Below are 12,337 nucleotides of genomic sequence, written 5' to 3' on the forward strand. Positions count from 1 at the left end.
AGATTTCTCTCTTTATCTGTCAGAATAGTGTTTGGGGTTCATCCACATATGAGCTGTAAATCCAAAAGAGAGGGAAGCTACCCATTAAGAGACACTGTCCCTAGGGAGGTAAGGGAAGAAGGAAAGAAAAATCAATCAGTTTAATGCAGAAGTGTGTGCACCTGCTTGGAGGAGATAAGCATGGCCTCTTTTGATTAACAAAAAGGATAAATTGACACTGGGGGGTCATAAAATTGTATATGCTGAGTTTGAGGCCAGTTTGGGCTATATTTGTAAAATATAGGGCACTCTTTACTACCATGTGAAACTAACTGCCACCACTCCCATGTGTATATGTGTGTGTATTTGTGTGTATGTTTGTGTGTGTGTGTGTGTGTGTGTGTGAGAGAGAGAGAGAGAGAGAGAGAGAGAGAGAGAGAGAAACACTAATAAATAACTACTACTTTAAAATATTTACTGTGTATATAAGAATCATCAATACACCTCCAATTGTGTCTTATGCCTTTCGGTCTGAAATGAATGTAAATCAAACCAATCATTAACTCCAATTCCTAGACAATCTCCATTCTATAGTTCCCAAAGCATATGAGTCCTTGGAGATTTATAGAAACTGGGTAACTTCAGGTTTTATGTGTCTTGCTTGCTCTAATCATCTCTTATAGTTCTTTTAGTTCAGAATTGGAAGCTAGACTGCTTTCCAACATTGCTAAGAGACAGAACAAAATAAAAAAATCTTTATCATTTAATTTGAAACTCAATACTTTCTCCATTATAAACCTTTCTACATGCAACATCTGCATGGATCATGACTACATGTGTTAAAATTAGCTGTCATTAATTGTTCATTGCACTGTGTAGGCCTCCTTGGGTATTTTCACTCTTACACAGTGCATTACATTCTTCTACCACAGTCCCTAACCATGTTCCAAGTCCTCTGCTTGACAATACTTTAATTTGTTTAAAATAGCTATTTTATGTAGTCATTCTTACATTCTTAATTTCATAATCATGCTTTCCAAACTCTAAGTGGCTGGCAATTTTTTTTTATAAGCAAAGAAAGCCTCTTCCCAGAAACAACTAGAGTACAGAATACTAATTTACAGGTCTGAGGAGGTAGCTCATGGGAAGAGAGCTAGCCTGGTATTTGTGAGTTCCTACATTCACACCCACCCAGCATCGCAAACTTAACTAAATAATAACTATTACTATTTATGCATAGAGCTATGTACTTCCTCCTTTCCCACTCTGTGTCCATGTGTATTTGTTTGTGTGTGTGTGTTTGTGTGTGTTTGTGTGTTTGTGTGTACATGTGTATATGTGTTTGTGTACAAGTATATGTGTGTGCATATATATATGTATGTTTGTGTATGTGTGTTTGTGTGCATGTGTGTGTGTGCACATCTGAATATGTATGTGTACGTATGCACATGTGACAACAATTCATATTGCACCACATTTCAGTTCAACTGGTCATTCTATAAATAAAATACCCACAACTATTAGATGTCATGGTTGGTTGACAGTTTTATTTTAAAGTAATCATTCTGCCAATTTAAATGGCAACTAGCAAACCCAGCTGGTGTCCTGGAGAAGCCAGTAGCACTGTGACTGTGTTCTCAAGCTTCAGGTCTCCATACACATTTGATCTGTTTGGGGAAAAAGTAGTGGTCAGTGGTGCCAGGAAAGAAGTGATGAAGCTCCCACAGGGTTATCTTCTGCCTCAATTTGTGTTTTGCTGTTAAGAAGAAACCAGACTGATTCTTGCTTACTGCCTCTGAATGAGCACAATGATTCAAACCTGTGACAATGAACAAACAAACAAATAAAAACAACAACAACAACAAAATGAGTAGATCAGGTGGACTGAGAGCTTAAAAATAGCACCCACTGCCTCAGAGATGACGTAAGTAAAACAATATAAAAGATTTTAGTTTCCAAGAAAAAGCTTCTTAAGCGATCTCTTCAAACCATGACCTTCAGTCTCCTTTTTATCCTCCTGATTTCCCATTTTGAGTCTAAATCAGTTAAAAAGCTTGACACTGTAAAAATAACAGTGGGGCACCTAATCTTTTTTATTATTATTATTCTTTAATTCTTTTTTTTTTACACTCCAGTCGTTATCTGCCCTCCTCCCCCATCTTCAAGTGGAAGTCACCAACCTACCCCCACCCCACCAGACCTCCTCACTCCCTTGGGCCTCAAGTCTCTTGAGGGTTAGCTTTGTCTTCACTCACTGAGGCCAGACCAGGCAGTCATTTGCTATATATGTGTTGGGAGTCTCAGACCAGCTCATGTATGCTGACTGGTTGGAGGCTCAGTGTCTGAGAGATCTCAGACGTCCAGGTTAGTTGAGATTGCTGACCAGTTCTATGGGGTTAACCTCCTCCTCAGCTTCTGTGGAACATGACGAAGGTAGGATGTTTGTTCTTAAAACTGTATCCCAAGTTACACTAAGTAGATACTCATTATGTTGTTGTATATAATTTTTAAAGTCTAGAATTGCACTGCCAAGAAATAATTTTGTGTATTAGGCAGACTTTCATTCCAGGGAACATCCTAAGCTAAAAATTGTGGCCAGAAGAGTGGGACTTCCACTCTCAGTATTCAGCTGTTTTGTAAATTCATAATGCTTGCATTAATGAATAGATCACAAAAGAACCTAGGTCTGATTCCCAAAGCCCTGAGCTCTGTGTGTAAACTTTAGCTGGTATTTGTTAAAATTCATCTCAAAGACATTGCTGTTTTCATTAAACTGCTACTATTATTTTGAAGTCCCACCTTCTCTCTTCAACAGTGCCTATTTAGACAGCAGTAGGGAGCACAGAAACCTGAGGCAGAGCATGGAAGAAGGACCTGTCATTTCCTCCTCTATGAAACCAACAGTGTTTCCTGTTACATCGTTTATTTGAATGCTGGAGAAAGCAAGTGAGCATGTTCTTTGCAATTTTGTTAGAGATGATCAGCTACGGTATGGCTGTTGAAACATCGTTTACTGTGATGTCTTATGTAGAGAACAAACAAAGTGATGAGGTGTAAGTTTATGACACATTCTGGTTCTTTTAAGTGATTATTCCCAGATTCTGCAATCAGTGTTTGAGGGCTGGGGAGACAGTTCAGCCATAGAATGCTCTGGACTTGAATTCAATTCCCAAAACTTATGTGAAAATTTGGGCGGATGTGGCAGCTTGTATTAATGACACCTGTGCTGGGTAGAGCCCTGAGACTCTAGTCAGTCAACTATTTAGTGAGCTCGATGTGAGTGGAATGACTCTGGCTTATAAAATAAGATGAATGGCCCTTGAGGAACAACTCTTGAAGTTAGCCTTTAACCTCCATACGTGCATCCACACGAAGGAACACACATCCTTGATACACTCATACATGAAGTATAGTAATTGACAACCACCTTTGACACATGTAGCAATCCCGCTTCTTTCTAAAAAGAGTTTACACTGGAGAAAGCTATACTTGGCACTGATTGAATGAAAGACTAGCAATAAACTAATAAGCTATAAACTTCATTATAGCTGAGAGAGCTGAAAGTCTGCAACCTGTTTTGGAATCTCTTAGAATACCAGAGAAGGCCCTTCTGGAGACTTGGGTCTTTTGAAACACTCCTGGAGACATACCACACGTACCCTCCTTATTATCAGTTGTGATTCACTCCGAAAAGAACAATGGCATTTTGGGGTTTCATCACATGACGAAAGAACAACATTGGCACAATTTTTTTCTTAATCTGGGACTCAGTGCCAGAGCCCTGAGGGAAAGCTAGCCTGCGTGGACTGTGAAATTCCCTCTGCCACCAGGGGGAGCTCTCGCCCAATTGTTTTTCACAGAAGCTCATCAATTTGTTTGAAAGCCATCCTGGGACTAAAGGAAGCAGCAGCCTTATGCAGAACTCAGGAAAGCTAATTTGCCACTCTGTGTGGGGGGGAGGATGGAGGAGGGGGGATCGCCGGTCTTATGCTATTTTTAAGGTGATGAAGGACTGAGCAGAAAATAGCAAAAATTAGAGTGGGAATGATATTGTCAACAAAAGAAAGAGTTATGTTTTGACTGTCTCCTGGGATTTATTGGTTTACAAAGCTTCCTGAACTCTCAAATTTGAGTACAAGGCAGACAAAGGAAAGGAGGTGCTTAACACCACTCCATAACTAAGGCTCTCTGGACAGCTCATACCTTTCCCCAGTTTTAATCTTTCAATCTATTCCGTTGCTTCTAACTTGAAAATGTTTCCAACTCAAGGTCTGCAAATGTCAGATTCTACTTTTTACAGTTTCGAATGTTGTTTTAGTTAGAATTGTTAATAGGATCTAAGAGAAAAACAAGTCTTTTGCAAATAGCAAATATATATTTTGATTTTCTGAACTCATAGTTCTGATTATAGATGGATCCACAGCCATCTTCACTGGGTTGGAGTCAATATCCAAAGTCTTGGATAGGTTTTTCTTTCCAGAAGCCACCCCATGGTGGGAGCATGAACAGCATTGGGGAGAGTACATTGGTTTCAGTGGGGTGTAGGTGGGGTCGTTTATGAGTCCTCAACCTATCTTATTTGCCTCACCCATGAATACAAAGGTTCTTCCATGATGAGCCATGATTAATAAACAGCAGAAAAGGAGTGGGTGAGGCTGGAGCCAAAAATGAATAAAATAATCAGACCTACCTTGCAGACACAATGCACTCCAATATATAGGATAACATATGAGAGTTGTCCCTTCAAGGACCTAGTTCTTTCTCATATTATAACTCAATTTTAGCAAGTAGAAATAGCGGGGAATCTGTAAAAGGAATGAAAAAGGAAGAGAAGATGAAAGGTCTGGTTCAACGTATCCCACGTCCTGCTCATTCCCACAGTGATAGCCTTTCCAAATAACCTCTCACAGAGACTCATAAGGAGTATAAAAAGAATATTAGAAAAGTAATGAGGAAGGAGAAAAATAGACATTTTGGTACATCTTCCTGACTCATCTGGACTATGGTTAGAGGCTGATTAAACTGTACCCGCTGTTGACAGAATGTCACTAAAAATCCACAAGGATATGGAAGATAATGTTATATAAACCCAAGTTATTTTAGATGACCTAGACCTCAAGATGCTGTATAAAAGAAGAGAATGGAGATTTGGAGAATATGCCAAGAGAAACTGAATTGCATCAAGAAAGACAAGAATACGGATGTATTTCCTTGAAGTATTGTTTGTACACTAAAAGTACCAAGGACAATCTGTTAGAGTTTTATTCATTTATTTATGTACTGTCTTTATTATTTTATTTTAAAATATTAGCAAGGCAGGATCAAAATTATACACATTGTTTTAGAATTGAAGGGAGAGAGAAAATAAGATTTTTGTCTTACAGCAGACTAAAGCCACATAGTAGGCAAAGGAAATTACAAGAGTGTGTAAGGGGTAAAATTACTGTTGCTTGAAGGAAGCTATAACTCTCTGTTGAATGTAAAATTCTATAGATAATCTTAGCATCTGGATAATGAATGCAGGTGAAGTTAAAACACCAAGAAGGTACCTCTGAGATATAGACCTTGAGTAAGCAGGCCAGGTTAAGGTGCTTCTGGAAAACAGTATTTTCTCAGGCTGATTGAACCAACCCAAAAGTAGACTTGACAATAAAGACCTGCTTCTTATGTTAGTTCCTAGATGAATTAGCAGGAAACAGCCTCTCAGTTTTAGGTTCAAGAAAAGGAGTTTCCTAATAAGGAGTTACATTTGGAAGGATACATAGGGCTCTGGTAAGCACTCTCAAGCTTAACCTTGAATACAACCTCCTGAGACCTGAGGCCAACTAAGCAAGCAGAGACTTCTGACTCATGACACTACAATCTATGGCGTGCAGGTTGCTTTAGCACATTAGTGGAAACTTTGTTTCATGATAGAAAGAAAATATAGTGTTGTTATAGAAACTTAAGAACAAAGCAGAAGAAAGAGATTGGTTCCAGACATCTGGGAAACTGGAATAGCAACTGAGTCCTCCAAAAAGGAACTCACGGTTTCTCTTTAAATTCCATATATGCCCACAGTTCATGTCTACAGGTACTCTGAACACTCAAATCATGACTATGAGCCTCCGGGAACACATTGTGTTATCATGAGCTGCAGCCCACAACAGAAGGGCAGCAATCACACATACATTTACATCTCGAAGTTTTCTTTTATTAGATTCTGTCTTGGCTACTATATATTCCAATTTAGAAGGGGAAATCCGAGTTCTTGTGAAATTTTCCTAAAATTATATATTCTGGCTTCCAAATATTTGAGCTGTGGAAGATAAACTGCCGGCGGATTGGAAATCCCCTTTAGTATGTATGTGTGTCTGTGTGTCTCAAGTAACTTTCCTTTTAATTTGCTGACATTTCTGCTTTCCGTGGAATCATAGGAAGAGCTGCAAGTGTTTCAGATGTCTGAGGATTAACAAACCATTTTCTACTGCTGCTTATTCTACTTTGAGACATTTAGGGTAATAACTACACTGTACTTTCCAAAGAAAACTTAATAATCCATGCCCCACCTGTATGAAGTAAATAAATAATTCCTTTATTAGATAATGGAAACAAAGTAGGGTGTTCCTCAGGAAAACAATAAAATAGAACCAAACTTTATGTCATGTCTTCATTCTGTGATGTTTTGTTGCACAGCCTGCCAAATGCTGCCTGGACATTCTTGACACTCTCAAGATTGACAACCAAAATAACTTAGGAATCCACGTACAGCAACCTGACTGCACTCCCTTTGTCTACTGGACACCATTTCTTACCCTATTCGATTTTCCCTAGGTTCTAACTGGGACCCCCGTTACCATGCAGCAAATTAAAAGGAGAGCTCCCTGTTTTCTTGTCAGTGGTCTATGCATGCTGGCAGAGACTGAAACACAAGCATTTCTGTGAGCAGCGGGTTCCTAACTTAAAAATTACTCCAAGAAAGAGATGAAGTAGGTCGCCCTGTGTGAGCTCCATGCCTGCCGAGTACTTTAGATTCCTTTTTACTTATGATTTAAAAATATCTTGAACAGATCAACTAACACTGTAAATAAATATATAATAATGGGCGAAATGAAACCAAAATAGTATTCACTTCAAAAAGAAGAAAGAAATTAAGGAACACTTTAGTTCTAATAGTGATTTTTTTCTCAGTTATTATTAATGTGAAAAACACTGATTTTTAAAAAATCAGATGTATAAATCAGTTTCATTATTAATTCTTTTAGACAAATAAGGTATGTCAAGACCACATCCAACTTTTTAGTTTTTATTACACACACACACACACACTCACATATTTAAATATCACCATTCCTAAATTATTTAAGTCACTATGAACATATTTAAGTCTACATTAAAGGGTATACTTTTTTTCTCTACCTTTAACTTAAACACATTGATCTCCAAATCTTATGACCATTTAATTCCCTATATTCAGGCAATTAGATTTTTCTTTCCACAAAAGAACCCAGAACACAAGAAAAATAAACTGAAAATTCTCAGGAGTCGTATACCTGTAACAGTCGTTTTTCTAGGGATCTTAGCTGGTAAAGGACATGGTAGGGGTTTGTGAAAGTTTTACCATGTTTAGTAAAATCTAGCCTGTTTTGTTGATTTGCTTGGCTTATGTTCTATTAAGAGAAATAATACATCATTGAAAGTATAACATCTCTAATTATTCAGAGCTTCTCCATTCTAAGTGTCATACTAATAAGATCCTTGGAATTATATGGAAAATTCCACCCAAGTTTTACCTATTGGGTGCATATTTTAAAAGAAAATTAGTACATTTTATTATTGAAACTTTAGGTAGGCGGTAGGTATAATTTCCTTCAAAGCCTAACTGACTCCCACTGAGCAGCTTCTGCCTTGTAAGAAGCAGAAGTGTGACTCAACCTGTAGATGAACTGTTCTTTTCCATTTATCATCAAGTTTGGATATGCGGGATTGTAATTCTGGTGAAGTTCCGTAAACAAGTGGCAGAAAGTTTGTTTTCTTAAAACAAGATTTTATATCATGTCCTAACATATATACTATAACTAGAATTTCAGATACAATTAGATTCTAAAATCATTATAATTTTATAATTGCTTGTAACTATTGTGAAAATGACCTAATGCAATCAGAAGCTGGAGTAAAGAAAACCAGCACTTTTTATAGCTATTTCTGGTCTAGGCTGAATGTAGAATAGATTTTTTTTTTCAATAATGTTTCTCATCTTTATTTTCACAGTGACAAATTGCTGATAAGTTTAGGACTTCAAAATGAGGAATCAACATAGAACTCTTCAATAATATCTTTAAGAATGGACTAATGCATTCCTACTGGAGATATACAGAAATCACCTGCTTTCATATGTAAGGAGGACCATTCACTCTTTTAATAGCCCTTCATAGTACTTCCATGATTTGGGCAACAAAAGACAAACATCCATCCTTTGGGTTTTAGCCCTTAAAAATGAACCTTTAACAACAAAACATAGTGTCTTTCTTGCCTTTGGTAGCTATTTCACTTCGGTTGTTTTAGTCTCATCTTTATTTTCAAATTAAAGGGATGCACATCCCATTTTTGTAAAAAAAAAAAAAAATACCATTATCTGATATTGACCAGTTTCTCCATGTTTGACATCAGTTTCTCTATAAAGAGAACACATAGATTAGATGCATGTCTGCCTGTGGTCTTATCTCTGGCAAAGCTTATGTCTGTGATTTTGGATCGCAGTTTTAGAGTTCCTGAGCCAGTAATGAAGAGGTCCAAATATAATTTAGAATGTTACGTAGCTATAGTTTTTGAAAACACGATGATAATTAATTTTTTCTAAGATTGATATACATTTACTGAAAGTTAATATGACAACTAAGTTGTTTGCTGTTTTTTATTCAATGTAAACATTGAGTTAGCATTGTTGTGTGGAAAACTTGGTTGATAGTTATTTCATTTAGAAAGATCTCTGGCTTAGATTGAAAATTGTTTCAAATTCTGACTCAGTCTTACCGAAGTTTGCTAACTACAGATAAAGGTGCTGCTGATGGGAAGTCCAGCATTATGTCAGGCATTCCCTCCAGCAGTTTACAAAAGCCCACATTTAGAAAGTATGGGACTTGGTTCAAGAGTTCTGGTTCCAAAGACATTGGCTTCATTCAATGACCTTATACTTGCAAGTCAATATGCCCAAACATGTGGTTTTACTGCCCTAACAAGTGAAAAAATAAAAAACTCACTTTAGTATTTCTACAATAAGAGATGTGCAGGTGACCAGGTAAAAGGTAAGCCAGAGGATGTTGGTTAACATGTGAAAGAACATGTGAAAGACAGTGGTAGTGCTTTGTATTATTGAATAGGCTATATAGATCACCCCAATATTACCGAGATTACCCCAATGAGATATAGAAATTGAAAAGTGTGATAATAAGGTTATTAGAATTATTTGTTAGATCAAGTAAAGGAGGAGGGAAAGGATAGATGAATAAATTAATGAACAAATGGATGAACTAAGGAGGAGTAAAAAAAATAGCATATACCCACTTGGAGAAATGACTTTAAACAATCTCATCTAATCAAGGATCTACTACTGCATTTATTTAAAATATATTCCAACTACAGCCCCCCTCCCTCCATCCCTCCTTGTACCCTACCACCTTCATGTTCACCTAGACCCACTTCTTTTCTATTTCTCTTCAGAATACAGCAGACTTCCCAAAGACACCAACTGAACATGGCATAACAAGCTACGATAAGACTCTAGGCACATAACCTCATATCAAATCTGGAAGAGGAGATCCAGTAAAAAGAAAAGGGCCCCAAAAGCAGGCAAAAGATTCAGAGACACCTCTCATTTCCACTCCTACTCCCACTGTTAGGGGTCTCACAAGAACTCTAAGCTCAGACCTACACAGCTCTGTGATTGTCACTTCAGTCTCTGTGAACCCCTATTATCCCTGTTCATCATATTTGAAATCACATTCATCCTTCATCAACACTGAGGTCTCAAGAATGCCAGGCCTCCTCCTCCTGTGTAGGTGAATTTCCATTTTCAGCGCCTATCCCACAGGTTAAATCTTGGCTAAGCTTACTCTTTCATACCTTGCATATGCAGGATATAAGATGCCACTTGGAGACACCAAACTTATGACAGTCAGTACCAAAGAGAACACTTTTAACTAAACTTCTCCCTAGTCTCTACCTCTGTCACTAAAGGATTGTAGAAATGTAAAGCCTCAAAGTCACTAGCAGTGACCCCATAACTATGCTGTAATTTCATTCTCACTCCATTCCTGAAGTGGACATGAAAGTTGAAAGGGTAGTAGAAGGTCCATCCCTTTCTATCCTACAAATTTCACCTTCCTGTGGGTGCCCTCAGGTTTGATATTTGCCCTCTAAATTCTGGTTGGGAGTAGAGCGATGACACAGTAGTTATGAACACTCCTCTTCAAAAGGATCAGGGTTCAATCCCTAGCACCAGCACAGCATATCACAACCTTCTCTAACTCTAGTTCCAGGTGATCCACTATTTTTTTTTTTGTCATTTGGAGGGACCAGGTATGCATATAGTACAGTGAAATACATGCAGATAAAATCACACTTAAAACAAAAATAAATTAATATGTTTTAAAAGTAAAACCCAGGGCCTTACATATCTTATAGTAAGAATCACAGGCAGACATTCCGACTCTAAATTTAAGAGAAATAAAAATTTAATGGCACTTCTTACCATATCTGATAGCATGTAGTAGGTAGTAGAGCCCCATGTCAAGGGGCCATCCATGGTTCTCTGAAGAAGACGACATTACATTTGCAATAGAAAACTTCCATATTTGCCCCATAGTTTGACTACTCCTTAAGAAAGAGAGAAATGTGTAGATAAAAGGACATGACTATGGACCTGGCTTTGATGAGAATAGCAAGAGACACAAAGGCAATTAGAAAATATAACCCACCCATTACCATGCCTAGGAGGCAGCTAAATAAGTTTAATAAGAACTGACCAATCTGCAACACAAATATTAGGTATTATTTCAAACATTTTTATTGCTTTCACGGTGATTTCTGCTGTCTACTTGGGAATTTTGCTCCCATACATAAAAAAATGAAAACTGAACCAAATATGAGTAGGCATTGTCAAAAATTCTTTTATTTCCTCCAAAGAATAAGCTCATTTACAGTATGAAAAGTGTAAAGGGGAGCAGTAGTGTACACAGAAATAAATAGCAAATGAAAACTTCCTGCTACAGTAAAATACCAGCTGGATATTTATATGTGTACATGTATTGCTTAGCTTTTTGATGAATTTCATTGCAATTAATTCTCTGGTAAAATTTATAATCACACTGTGTGATAGAGGCCACAAATATACCTCTGAATATTTGCTGCAACTCCTGGAGTCTTTAGGCAACTGGCACAATTTTTTATTCCCATTTCTCTGACTCCAAAGATCATCTGTTAGTTTGCTGAGAGCCAAGAATCTGTGACAGAGTTCCTCATTTGAGTGTCTCCCCATATAGAATCAAGAGATTGATATTTCTTAAGCAAAACTGAATTTTACATTCTCTAATGAAACTGGCATTTCAAAGAGATGGGGAGTGAAATTTTTCATGTGATTTTTTTTTGTCTAAAATGTGTTATTTTTCTCATAAATTAACCACATGTTTATCTTAGAAAGCTTACTTTTTACTTAATTATACAAATAAAAGTGTTAAGTCTCATTAATTGTGGCATTTACCCATGGGATTCATTTTAACTAAGTCTGGAGTATAACACAATGCAAAAAATACATCGAAGTAACAAAAAATTAGAATATAGCTCAAAATTTATCTCTCCGATATCAATTCTAATTCTATTTATACCCCCAAAAATCTGATGGCCAGAAACTAACTGCAAATGAGACTGAAGTAGGAGGGGAAGAAAAAACAAAATCAGCAGACAAGATCTATTTTTTTTATACCCTACCAGACCACATATTCCACTATGTTCATAGCAGCCTTATTTGTAACAGCCAGAATCTGGAGATAACCCAGTTGTTCCTCAACCAAAAACTGGATACAGAAAATGTTGTTCATTTACACAAAAAAAAATACTATTCAGCTATTAAAAATGATCACATCACAAATTTTGCAGACAAATGGACAGAACTAGAAAGTATCATCCTGAGTGAGGTAATTCAGACACAAAAGGACATAGATGATAATTAACTACTAGTTAGTGGATATTAGCCAAAATGTACAGAGTACCTAGGATACAACCCACAGATGTGTAACAAGCAAAAAGGCCCAAGTAAGAAAGAAGGGGGAAGAAAATAATCACGGGAGGCAGAGAGAGGGAGAGACCTGGCTCTGATAGGGGA

This window comes from Grammomys surdaster, unplaced genomic scaffold (genome assembly GCF_004785775.1).
Source record: "Grammomys surdaster isolate TR1022 unplaced genomic scaffold, NIH_TR_1.0 167, whole genome shotgun sequence".
NCBI classification, from domain to species: Eukaryota; Metazoa; Chordata; class Mammalia; order Rodentia; family Muridae; genus Grammomys; species Grammomys surdaster.